Source organism: Xenopus laevis, chromosome 2S (genome assembly GCF_017654675.1).
Source record: "Xenopus laevis strain J_2021 chromosome 2S, Xenopus_laevis_v10.1, whole genome shotgun sequence".
NCBI lineage: Eukaryota > Metazoa > Chordata > Amphibia > Anura > Pipidae > Xenopus > Xenopus laevis.
Window position 1 is genome coordinate 87,567,564 of NC_054374.1, and position 13,370 is coordinate 87,580,933.

Consider the following 13,370-nt stretch of genomic DNA (forward strand, 5'->3'; position numbering starts at 1 on the left):
TACACTTAGACTGTATATATTTCCTCTATTTTGTATGGAACCATTGTTAAGGTATGAAATACTTTACTGTAAATGTTATTATTTTGAACAACCACCTACAATTTCTTTATTATTATTAAATTGTGTTAATTCTTTATTATTGTTAATTCTTTGTGTTTATCCGAATGCTCAGGATCTGGGGTTTTCCGCATAACGGATCTTTCTGTGATTTGTATCTTCATAGCTTAAGTCTACTAGAAATTCATGTAAACATTAAATAAGTTGGTTTTGCTTCCAGTAAGGATTAATTATATCCTAGTTTGGATCAAGTGAAAGGTACCGTTTTATTATTATAGAGAAAAAAGAAAAACATTTTGAAAATTAAATTTTTGATTATAATGGAGTCTATGTAATCTATGGGAGGTGGCATTTCCGAAATTCGGCACTTTCTGGATAACAGGTTTCCAGATAACGGATTCCAAACCTGTACTGCTAAACACATGGAACTCTTTCCCTTGCACTACTTTTTGATCTATAACCCATAACCACTTTATTTGCACCTGTAAGAAATGTTAGGGATGTATCAACATTGTAATTGTTTGAGTTTGCTTAAATATGTGGTTGACAGGGCTGCTCCTGCCATGAGGCAAAGGCTGCAACCTTGCCTCAGGCGGCAGCGAGTAGCCAGTTGCAAAGCGTGGCAAAAAGCCTCCTCTTATAAAATTAATAGCCAAATTTCCAAGTTTAACCCAGAAATTCAGCTCCGCTAGTGCGGAAAGTGCTATTATGCTAATTTCACTAGTGATGCTGCCCCCCCTTTGACCCACCCTGATGCTGATTTTTAAGTGTGGAGCGGGGGAGGGTGGCAGCAGCCCCAGGATCGCCCCTGGTGGTTAGCCAAAACAAATTTACATATTCAAAACAAAAATTTTAATACAAATGTCACTTTCGTCCAGTACTTTTAAGCAGAGGTTTAGTTTCAGTTCAGCACATGTAATTAATGACTTTAGGGAAAAAAATGCGCAACGCAACAATGGAGGCTGGCACTAAAAAAGGATCCCATATCGAGCAAAGTGCAGATTAAAAGTATTTTTATTGTAGCAAAAATAAAAACCCTTTGAATCTGAATCCTGCTAGGTGTCACCAGAATGCTGGTTTGGTGCATCACCATGAAACATTTCCTTCAAATATATAAGCATCTCTTTTTTCAAGAAGTGGAATCCACAAAGCAAACAATTTTATCAGGAGAAGCTCTGCTTGATGTATAGTAGAAAAGCAGCTATCAAGATGATATCCCTTTCTTATATTTTCTTCTCTTACTTTGAGCACTGCTCTTCTTCTCATCATCCAACTTTCATTTGTTTTATTTTTAATTTATTTTAATTATGATCCTCTTGGTTGGAACCAACCTAGAAGTTGCTCCTATCCTGCAACAGAATCACCTTCTTTCCCCGTTATTGAGGTCTCCGACCAAAATGCTAACCTGTTGCTTGTAATTACTGCCTAAATCCCTTTAAAATGTAATATGTTCTAACATGTTAAACAGCAGTTAACTCATTGCAATCCATGGCCCTGAGCTCTCTTTGTGGATGAAAGATACTGGGAACTGGAATTTACATGCCTCCACCTAGTGGGCACCGAGGAGCACACCTCAGGAGATTTCCACTAGGAAAATAAAACACAGTTTGCAGAAAACCAATTTAACTTTATATAAAATTGAATGCAATCACTGTAAATACAAATCACTCAATTAACTTTGCCCTGGGAAACCTGTGTGTACTATCAAATCCCTGGCACGGTCTTTCAGTTCCAAAGTCCACTGCTCCCCTTCAGGTGGATAAATGCAGATTAACACAGTTCAGTTCAATTCCCTTCCCCAAGAGCTCTTATGTCCCCAGGTAGCGCTATCTACCCCAATTTTCCTTTCCCTTGATTTGGTAGCCGCTCGCTCCTGGCAGGTACACGAGCAGCTGCTACAATATGCCACTTAATATGATATAAACTATCTGTTAGGGGTATAGTTTTCCTTTAATATATATATATATATATATATATATTGCTTGTGCTTGATTATTAGAATGTATTGCGTGCTTCTGCCTGTCTTTGCCTGCCGTAACCTACTAGACTTTTCCTTCAAAATTCTTAAAATGCCTACCTTTTTAAAGAAGCCTATCTGTTGAGTTTTCGTGTACCTTGTGTACTTAATGTACTTTGTGTACTAGATTGCATTGTATATCTCTGCATAGCAATTTATGTCAATAAAAAAGGTGTGATGATGATCTATTAAAAACATAGTGGCATGGTGAGCTATTTGAGCCAAATGTTTTCTCATCATGAAGGTAATCATGCAGAAACAATTTGCTTTCTACCCACTAATTACCCTGCCTACATGCCCTATTGTTACTTGCACAGGTGGCATATGAGTCAAGCTACATGCATTGGCTTTTTATGGGAACCGCACATATATTTTAAGGTTACTTTTTAAGTAGATAAATTAATTAGATTATCCAAAGGACTGTACTGTTAATGTTTAAAGTACATTTAATAACATCTTATCAAAACAGTTAAATGAGGCTTACTTTCATCTTCCACTATTTATTTAAACCCCTCTAGTTATGATCTTTAGTTCAGTTTGTTTTTGCTCCATTGCACTGTCCTTTGCTTTTGTATGTGCTAACGATATTCCAATGGAATGAATATTTCACTTCTTCCTTGACCTTACTTTTTGATATTACTATAAAACTGCCATTTTATAAGCTCATGCCATGTTTCTTTTTTAAAAGTCTCTTATAAATCGAATTGTTTTCCTTTCCCAACATCATCTCATTCCACTTCACCTGACATTTTTATTAAAAGTAATAGCACAGTTGAGAACCAAATATATTAACTGTCCTTGTACTATCTAGAAAAAGGACAAGCGGTTACTAAGGAAACAAGTTAAGGAACCAATCCACTAAAATAACATTTGGAGGCTATTCATGCAACTTTTATTTCATTCCAAGCTAAAAGTACTCAATAAAAACAACATACAACATTACCTAAAAGTTGGCAGAATTTCACAAGTTAAGAGCACGGCAGGAAGGCCCGCTGTGTCAGAGTTGGTCATGCGCCGATACGCATTGGATGTGTTTTTGATGTACGTTCGTGTCTGACATCATCGCACTTGGCGTGAAATTCAAATATTTAAAGGCTCATCTTCCTTTTCATGTTGATCAAAGTAAGGTTTATTCCCATAGCTCCTGGATGTATTTATCAAGTCTGATCTTTGTTCCTGACTCTTGCCTGCCTCTGACTTTGCTGTCCTGCTGCCTGTACTGACCACTGCCTGTTATTGACCATTCTTCTGACTCTGTACCGCATTATTGTTTGGCTTTTGACTACGCTTCTGTTCTCTGATCTTGTACTGCATTGCCTGTTTGGTACCAACCTAGCCTGGCCATTGACTATGCTTCCTGTTTCCAGTTCTACTACTACACGTTCGGTTCCCTAGCCTGCCCAGAACTCTCTCCCTGGTCCTCTCACATTAAGACCTGGCAGCATCTGGCTCCTCCCTAAGCCAAAGGCAGAGGTAGCATTTAACAGGCATCTGTTTGAAAGCAGAAATGAAAAAAGCAGGGCGCACTCACTGACGCTTTGATGTATCTCCGCTGTGCTGCTACGTAATATGCTCCCGATGCGTGAAGGTTCCAACAGTATTCTTTAAACACGGAGCACCAGCGGCTTTAAAACATCCTTTTATTTGAAAATCTTTAAAACATCAGCCAGAGCACATAACAGCCAGTATGCTTGATGCGTTTCGTGGACAAAACCACTTCCTCAAAAGCTAAAAATCTGTTTTAAAGCAGGCATTTGATTTACTAGATCTGGTGTAAACTTTGCACCTTCTATTACATTTCCCCAAGGAGGACCTCATTGGTGGTTTTGTCTAAAGAGCAGAGAACAGTGCTTAGCCTGTGATTTATGCCCAAATAGGCATATGTTCATATCATTTACAAAACTCTGGCTATAAAGTGATTAATATCACATAGTGCATGCTAAACATGGTTATTCATTTGATCCAGCAGTTATATACAATGCTGAATGGGCTTCAGGACTCTCTGTATCTTACAAGTATTTATTTTGCAATTAAATAGGCCACTTAACATGAGAAATACCTTAAGAGAAATATGAGAAATATATTCAAGGATTTTGCAATGGGAGCAGGTGGCTAAATAACCTTTCAAAATCTAACTATGCAGCTTTGATAAGCAATGCTCATGAGTCCTGAGTCACAGGGGTGTTCCTGCTGGTTATAGATAAGGAAGCGCTGTCAGACCTAGCAGGCATTACCATTAGGAAGTGGAACACAAGTAAGAACCATGATGGGTGCGCTCCGTGAAGTCGAAGTGCTTTGCGCACGACCACACACGCGCGCCCTCGGCTGCGCACGGTTACGCACAATTACGCACGTGCGTCCTCGGTTGCGCACAATTACGCACGCGCGTCTTCGGTTGCGCACGGTTACGCACAATTACGCACGCGAGTCCTCGGTTGCGCACGGTTACGCACAATTAGGCACGTGCGTCCTCGGTTACGCACAATTACGCACGGTTACGCGCGCGCGTTCTTGGTTGCGCGCAGCTGCGGTTTCGCCCTAAATTGCCAACGGCCTTCTGGGTTACCTGGGGGAACTGACAGACCTGGCCCGGCATGGATTTGCAGGATTGTTTCATTAGCAAAAACCGAAGGCCTTTGCCCTTCTGTATATATGCTCGAGTAGCAGAATAAACATGGGCCATTTGTTTATGCTTTCAAATGCCCATATCGAATTTTTCGGGAAGTTATTCTTTAAAGACGCAAAAGGGACACAATACAGATTTCCAAATGCGTCTGTTAATGACGATTGTAAATGAGAGACTGAAATTGTCTTAACAAGCTTTCATTGCATTGACGTGTCAATATTTTAGTCAGATTGGCTTTACTTTTCCTCAAAAGTATTACTAAGAATTTACTCCAGGCTAGGTTCACAAGCAAGTTTAACAGCTAATCCTTACTTGTTTAGCATTGGCCAAACAGACCTTTCCTAAAGATCCCATGTAACAAATATACCTTCATAGTCAGTCATTTAAAGGCTTCTGTATTATCTATGTCACTGCAACTTTCTTGTAGCACATGGATTCGAGTCTATGGGCGACATTTTTGTCTTCTGCACAACATTTTTTGTCGCACGTGAATTTTTGGGCCTGTTCCGCAAAACTGTTCACCAGTGGCGAAATTGACGGCAAAACCATACATGGCACAAAAATTTGCTCATCCCTAGTTGGTATTACAGTGAAAGAACTACAGAAAGGATACAGCACATTTGCTTTCTTCTTATAACACCCACCTTAATTTATGGCCTTAACGTTCCACTGTATGGGTGCCAACAAGGACTTGTATATATGGAGATGGACACGACAATAACTGCCAAGTCCAATAATACAATGGGACACTGAACGGTATATATAATGGGAAAGGAAAGAACAGAACAAGGTCAGAGACGGCAGTTTATTACAAAACATTTAGGGGCAGATTTACTAAGCTCAAGTGAAGAATTCGAATGAAAAAAAATTAGAATTTCGAAGTATTTTTTTAGGTTACTTCGATCATCGAATGGGTCAAATTCGATCGAATCGAATGACTCGAACGATTCGAAGTAAAAATCGTTCGACTATTTGACCAATCGATAGTCAAAGTACTGTCTCTTTAAAAAATACTTTGACTTCATACTTTGCCACTTTAAACCTACCGAGCTGCAATGTTAGCCTATGGGGACCTTCCCCAGCACTTTTCTAAGCTTTTTTTGATCGAATAAAAATCCTAAGATCGATTGCTTAAAATCGGTCGATCAAACTATTTTTATTCGATCATTCGATGTAAGCATTTGCGCTAAATCCTTCGATTTCGATATTCGAATTCGAAGAATTTTAACTTGACCCTTGATAAATCTGCCCCTTAATGTTCAGATACATCATTAACAATGAGTGAACCCCAAATAATCACATTGTATTTGCTAGTAGTTAAAGTAAACAGTAATTCTGTGTCCATACCATTTCACGTGTATGATTAAGTTCACATTGAAAACCCAGTATGTATGATATATAGACCTAATAGATTGTAAAATCTGCTGACCACATAAAAGCTACAAAAGAGAAAAGGGAAATTTTAAAACAAAGTTGGGTTTCCATTAGCCAATAGGCATGAGTGTTCATAATCCTAAATACTGTGCATGTATTATAACAATTATTATGTTTCTACAACATTGCACTAAACAGAAATATTACAGTGTGCCATAAAACAAATAAATGGTTAGAGCTACTGTATGTCTGAAACATAATAATGTTTTGTCTTTGTTATTTTGTCTGTAACAGAATGGTATTTTAGTCTAAATGAAATGTATTATTGGTCTTCATCAAGAAATCTTTGCACTTTGCTGCCACTGGCTGTAACCTTTCAAACTCCCTGAAGTTCAAATCATTGCAATTTAATAGAGCTTTAAACTCTTACTCCATGCTATTGGATTTTTTGATAGTAATCGGGTGCAAAGCTAATACACCAGAGGCAAACTAGATATAGAAGGTAGCTAGCAACAAATGAATCCAACAAACTGAAATGAATGGGCATTTGGGGATCAATATGATGAAAATGATCTTACTAGTATTTAAAGGATAACTAAACCTTTAAAATAAGTGAATGTAAAATTGATGATGGGTTTATTCTAAGCACTTTTGTAATGTACATTCATTATTTATTTTGTTTTTATTTCAAGAAATTAAGGAATATGTGTACAGTTAATATGAATTCATTTGGTGACAACAGCACCACCTGCTGGCCAGTTTCTGACCAGTCTGACCACCAAATAGTCAAGGCGAAAGACAAATAGCTGTTCTAAAGTAGTTCTGCTTAGGAAAACAAATAGAAACTTTCTCACATCTTTCCTAAGCAGAAGAACATCAGAGCAGCCTCTTTCTTTCTCCTGACCACTTCCTTGACTACTTGGTGGTCATTTAATTTTACATGTACTTATTTTAAAGGAAAACTTTACCCCCCAAACAATGTAGGTCTCTATAAAAAGATATTGCATAAAACAGCTCATATGTAAAATCCTGCTTCATGTAAATAAACCATTTTCATAATAATATACTTTTCTATTAGTATGTGCCATTGGGTAATCATAAATAGAAAATTGCCATTTTAAAAAAATAAGGGCCGCCCCCTGGGATCGTAGGATGCACTGTACTCACACCACACAAACCATACATGTTAGGTCACATGAGCCAATTAACAGACACAGTTGTGTCTTTTGCTTCCACACTTCTTCCTGTTACAGTTAGAGTTGAAGTATTTCTGGTCAGGTGATCTCTGAGACAACACAGAGAGCATCACGAAATGGTGGCTCAAGGCAAGAGATGTAAAAGGTCAATATTTACTTAAATATATATTCCAGTTTGGTAAGATTCTTTAATATGCCACTTAATATGATATGAACTATCTGTTGCTCAAGTTTTCATTTTGGGAGTATAGTTTTCCTTTAAAGGTTTACTTATCCTTTAAGAATATAGTTTTATTGAACTATGTGGTTTAAGCATTTTTCCACAAGTCCTTTTATGTGCCACCAGCCATAGAGTCTAAAGTGCTGGCTGAAAAGTGCATAGCTCTATATAACCAGTTAAAAAAGCATTAAAACTTACCACTTGTTTTCATGGGGTCCAGGTGCACATGCCTCAGGCCTGTAGCAAAGGGGCTGAGAATTCACAGAAATCCAGCAATACAGTAAGTCAGCTGGTACTAAAAGGGACTACCATATATATTCAAAGAAATATGTTCATTCAGACTGGTGGATGTAAAATGTCTTGTCATTGTTGTTTGTTTTATTAAACTGGGGGTTGTGTCTCCATAAGTTACCATAAGTATCCCCTCAGGTATGAAAAGTGTAAGACTAATTATTGAAACCATGGTTCTGTGATCAAAACCGCTTCAAGTACATGGTGGTCTATTGTGAGTGCCGACTGACTTATTCTTGGCTGCCTGAAAAGTACCAATGTTCTGATTCTGAATTACCAGGTTTCTCCATTGAGCTATATACATATTTACTGCTCGCACATGGCTCATACAAATCAGAAACCTCCAGCATGTTTAGGGTGAAATATTTATCATTTATCATTTTCTGAACCTTTGGAGTAATTGTTTCATACTGTATGTGACGTAGATTTGCTGGCTCTTGCAATGTGTTTGATTTGTTTCATGTTATGTGAATATAATTTAATAGGTATGTTTGTGAGGCTGGCAGCCCTTTTCTCCCAATTCCCATATTTCTGGTGGATGATAAATGCAGCTCATGGACTGATTATAGTCTGTATCAGTAATAGAAGCAGCTCGCATGCAGAAAGAATACTAATGTTGATTTCCAAAGCAATATTTTTCCATCGTTTTTGTTAGGCTGTCATAAATAAAGGAAACATTTATTTTTTATGGATTGTAAAATGACAACTAAAAAGCACTTGTAAGCAATGTACATGAGCAGCCAGGGAAAATGATTTCAATATGTAAACTTCCGATGGATGAAATATTTCTAAAGATGTTGGGCATTTTCATTACAGGGCTTTTTAGTCCTTTTTAGTTTAAGCCACATGTACCAGACATTTATGAAAAAAATGTGTTGCATTTAGCATACCTCCCAACATTTTGGAAGTAAAAAGAGGGACAAAAAAATTTTTTCCGCAGGTAGCGCAGCAATTTTTTGACCACACCCCTTTCTGTGGCCACACCCCCTAATTACCATGTTCGTTTTACAAAATTTGACAGGTTATGAAAGTTTGAAAATAATTCTCCTTATCTAAACTGTGTTTTTGTGTCTCAAAATTGTTACAAAGTATCTTATTTGCACCTGTTAACTGTTCTGGGCTCTCTGCTAAAAGCCAATTAAGTGAGAAACTTTGTTTCTTTTTCTGGCTGTTCAGTGCAGAGAAAAGAGGGACTTTCCAGTACAAATGAGGGACTGCGGGTTGAGCTGTCAAAAGAGGGACTGTCCCTCTGAAAAAGGGACAGTTGGGAGGTATGCATTTAGTAGAAAGATATGTGGTTAAAGCAATGATGTGGGGGCAACTAAAAGGTTTGAGTATTTGGCCTGAAATAAGTAATGATGAACAAAGTAACATAAGGGTAGAATAGAACGATTCACTTTAGGGGGGGTTAAGGTAACAGACACTGAGCTCATGTGACCTTAATTGCTCAGTGTTTTCCTTCAGCTTGTGCTCCTCTTCTTTAAAACAACTGCAAGGACTCACTTTTTAGAGCTTTACACATGCACTAAGGTACACTGCATACACCTTAGAGGGGGCCGTAAAAGCAGGGAGACGATTCTTGGGTTGTGTTAATCCACAGGTCCCTGTGGGTTGCATCTAAAATTCCGATTTTTTTTAATAGATACAGTATATATCTCTACAAGTGCTTGTTTATCAAAGTCAGATTTTTTTCTGGTCAAACTTTTAAAAGGGAAAAACACAATTTTTCGTAGAAAAAAACCCTCAATTTTTAATGTATTTATTAAAGTCCAATGGTGTTAAAAGTCAGAATAAAAAAGTACTCTAACTCAGACCTGCCAAGTTCATGTAGAAGTCAATGACAGTTGTCCTGTTGATATCCTGATCTGCGCTTGGTTTTGTTCAATAATCCAAAGATTTTGTGGATTTTGGGCAACAGATCAGAAAGAGTCGGAGGTTTCAGGTGTCAGATCCGAAAAAGTTGGAGTTTTCGGTGATAAATCAGAATAATCTGTATGATTCGGATTTTTCCACGGTTTTATTGAGTTTTTTCCCCCACAAGAAATTTTCAGAAAATGTTATTGATAAATAGGGGGGGGGGAGTCTGTGTGGATTTGGTCGGAGTAGTTTTCAGAAACTAGTGAGAACTTTTTTGGATTTTGATAATTAACCCTCTAGATCTTAAATCTGCTAAAAATCATTTAAGCATTAATTAAATTCAACAGGATTGTTTTGCCTCAAATAAGGATGAATTATTTATTAGGAGCAGTCGCAGTTGTTCTGTATAGTCATGAGGACTGAGAGAATTAACAAATAGCTGCACCACATAGGGGCAGATGTATCAAGGGTCGAATATCGAGGGTTAATTAACCCTCGATATTCGACTGCCGAATTAAAATCCTTCGACTTCGAATATCGAAGTCGAAGGATTTTGCGCAATTCGTTCGATCGAACGATACAAAGGATTTTGATCCATCGATCGAAGGAATATCCTTCGATCAGAAAATTGTTAGCAAGCCTATGGGGACCTTCCCCATAGGCTAACATTGGCCTCGGTAGGTTTTAGGTGGCGAACTAGGGGGTCGAAGAAATTTTTAAAGAGACAGTGCTTCGATTATCGAATGGTCGAATATTCGAACGATTTTTAGTTCGAATCGTTCGATTTGAAGGTCGTAGCCGAAGGTCGAAGTAGCCAATTCGATGGTCAAAGTAGCCAAAAAAAACATTCGAAATTCAAACTATTTTTCCTCTATTCCTTCACTCGAACTTAGTGAATGGGCCCCATAGTGTACTATACAATAGAGCTATGATTTACTTAAAAACATGCAACCTGCACAGGTCCTTCAAGTTTTGGCCCAACTCACACATCTGTATTACTAAGGTCTGTAACAAGGTAACTGTTATATTGCTGGCTGTCATTTATCTGCTGCTGCTGGGAGATGTAACAATGATTAACACCTTTGAAATTTGCCAGCAACACTAAAATTAGTATTCAGTATTGTTTTCAAACTTTCCCTCACTCATCTTGAACCCATGCTTACTGAAAGCTGTACCCATAGACAGGCAATACTAATCATATTAGCAATACTTTATTAGCATATGGAATATCATGATTTCTTTGTTGTAAAGGGGTGTGCCAGATACCAAACAGATATGCTTTATCTATAGTTCACACCATCTGCCTTTTTCCAGACCAAATACATATGTTCATACAGTATATGGTACAGTTATGAGATCTGCTATCCAGAATGTACAAGTCTTACATTTAATATGTAAGGGAATCCCTAATTTCAAGTGACATGACAAAAAAAAAAAACACTATAACACATTTGACCATTAAAATAACCGAATACATAATTTTTAGTTAAAATCATTTCCAGGATATTGTATTACTATAAGAGAGGAACTGAAATAATGAAAAAAACTATTCAACTAGTAATATTAAAGGAATTCTATCATGATTTTTATGGTGTAGTTTTTATTTCTAAATTACACTGTTTACACTGCAAATAATTCACTCTACCATGTAAAATGTAATTCCTAACCCAACAAGTGTATTTTTTTTAGTTGTATTATTAGTGTGCAGGCAGCCAATCTCAGGTCATTTGCTTTCAGAAAGAGCCAGTGCTGCACTATGGAACTGCTTTTTGACAGGCTATTGTTTCTTCTACTCAATGTAACTGAAGAAGTCGCAGTGGGACATGTTTACTAGTGAGTGCTGCTCTTATATATACCAGACAGCTTTTATCTGGTTACCTTCCCATTGTTTTGCTGATGAGCAGCTGGGGGAAAGGAAGGGGGTGAAATCATTCCAACTTGCAGTGCAGCAGTAAAGAGTGACTAAAGTTTAGTTTTCGGAGCACAATTCACATGGCTGGGGCACCTGGGAAACTGACAAGATGTCTAGCCCCATATCCGATTAAATATTAAAATTAAATATTAAAAAATTAATTTTCTCTTTTGAAAAACAAATTTCAGTGCAGACGTCTGCTGGATCAGTACTATTAACTGATGCATTTTGGAAAAAAAACATGTTTTACCATCACAGTAATAAAGTGAATGCATTGCCTGTTTACAGAGCTTTCTGCATATATGATTTCCAGATTACAGATGCCAGCCTCTGTATTTAAAAATATCTGATCTGATCTGTCCTTGGAAAAAAAGATATACAGTCCAGCTGTTCACAGTCTAAAGTTGCTTACTTCCTGGGTGCACGGTCAATATAAATTATATGCATATTGGAAAGGACCAGCACTCCAGTATTCTTCAAATAAAGTGATTTATTTCAACATGCTGTATCCAACGTTTCTATCCTCATCCAAGGTTGGATGCAGCATGTTGAAATAAATCACTTTATTTGAAAAGTACTGGAGTGCTGGTCCTTTCCAATATATATATATACACACACACACACACACACACACATTATATACTTTTCTTTGCTTGTCTTGTTAGCGTTAATTAAAATGCATTTAACAGATCAGCAAAGGGAACATTGTTCTACACATAAGCAGGGCAGCCATCAGGGGGGAGAGTTGTAGGGGACCCAAAGGGTAAGGGGGGCCCGGCCAGGCCGCACTATCTTGATTAGCCAGGCCCCCCTGCTTTCTGAGAGCTGATGACATTGGGAAGGCAGGGCGAGAGCACAAGGGGAGGTATCTTCTGTCCATTACTTCCCCTTATTGGTCACTGAGTTTAAGTCCCAGTTGAGCTGCTCAGGGATTGGATAGCTGAGGTTTGAACTTCCTCTCCAGCTCATCCAATTACCATGCAGCTTTACCAGGACTTGAAATTCTGTGACCAATAAGGGAAGAAAATGCTGTCATTGGAAGAAGATGCCGCCACCTGTGCTCCCCTCCTCCATTCTGTAGTTGGCAGCTCACTGACAGGAGGTGGGCCACACTAATGAAGTAAGTACAGCATGGCAGGACCCCCTAAAGGTAATCCTTTGTGGTCCCTGTTGTGTGGTGGGGCCCTGGGCACCAGTTTTTTTTTTAAACTTCTGGGGGGGGCAGCAATATTTTTTAATGGGGGGCCCTGACCACAAATGTTTTTTTTAATGGGGGGGCCCTGGCCACAAATGTTTTTTTCAATGGGGGGGCCCTGACCACCAATATTTTTTTATTAACATGTGGGAACCATAGCCACCAATGTTTTTTTTTTTAGTGTGTGGTGGGGGGTGGACCTGTGGGGTGGGGAGGGCGGACCTGTAGGTGGGGCTTGTGGTGGGCGCAGCCCAGGGGCCCAGGAAATTTTTTCGTATGGGGCCCTGCAATTTCTGATGGTGGCCCTGCACATAAGCATAGAGATATATCATGGATGAAGGCTTAAAAACATTTATTAAAAAATCTACGGAACATTTCTGTTAGAAAACGTATGCTTGTTACAGAGGACAAATAACATTCAGTTACAAACTGACTCCAGTTCTTTCCCAGCAGGTACAATGGATGTTCTGGATTCTATTTTTTTCTTGTATCTTTGGATTCATCTTTGGAGCATGGAAGAGATCAGCTTAACCTTTGGAATTCTATTCAGAAAAACACTTTCTACAGTGGCAGATTTTAATTACTATCACAGAGCAATAGTGGAAGAGGTGAATGGAAGTACTTT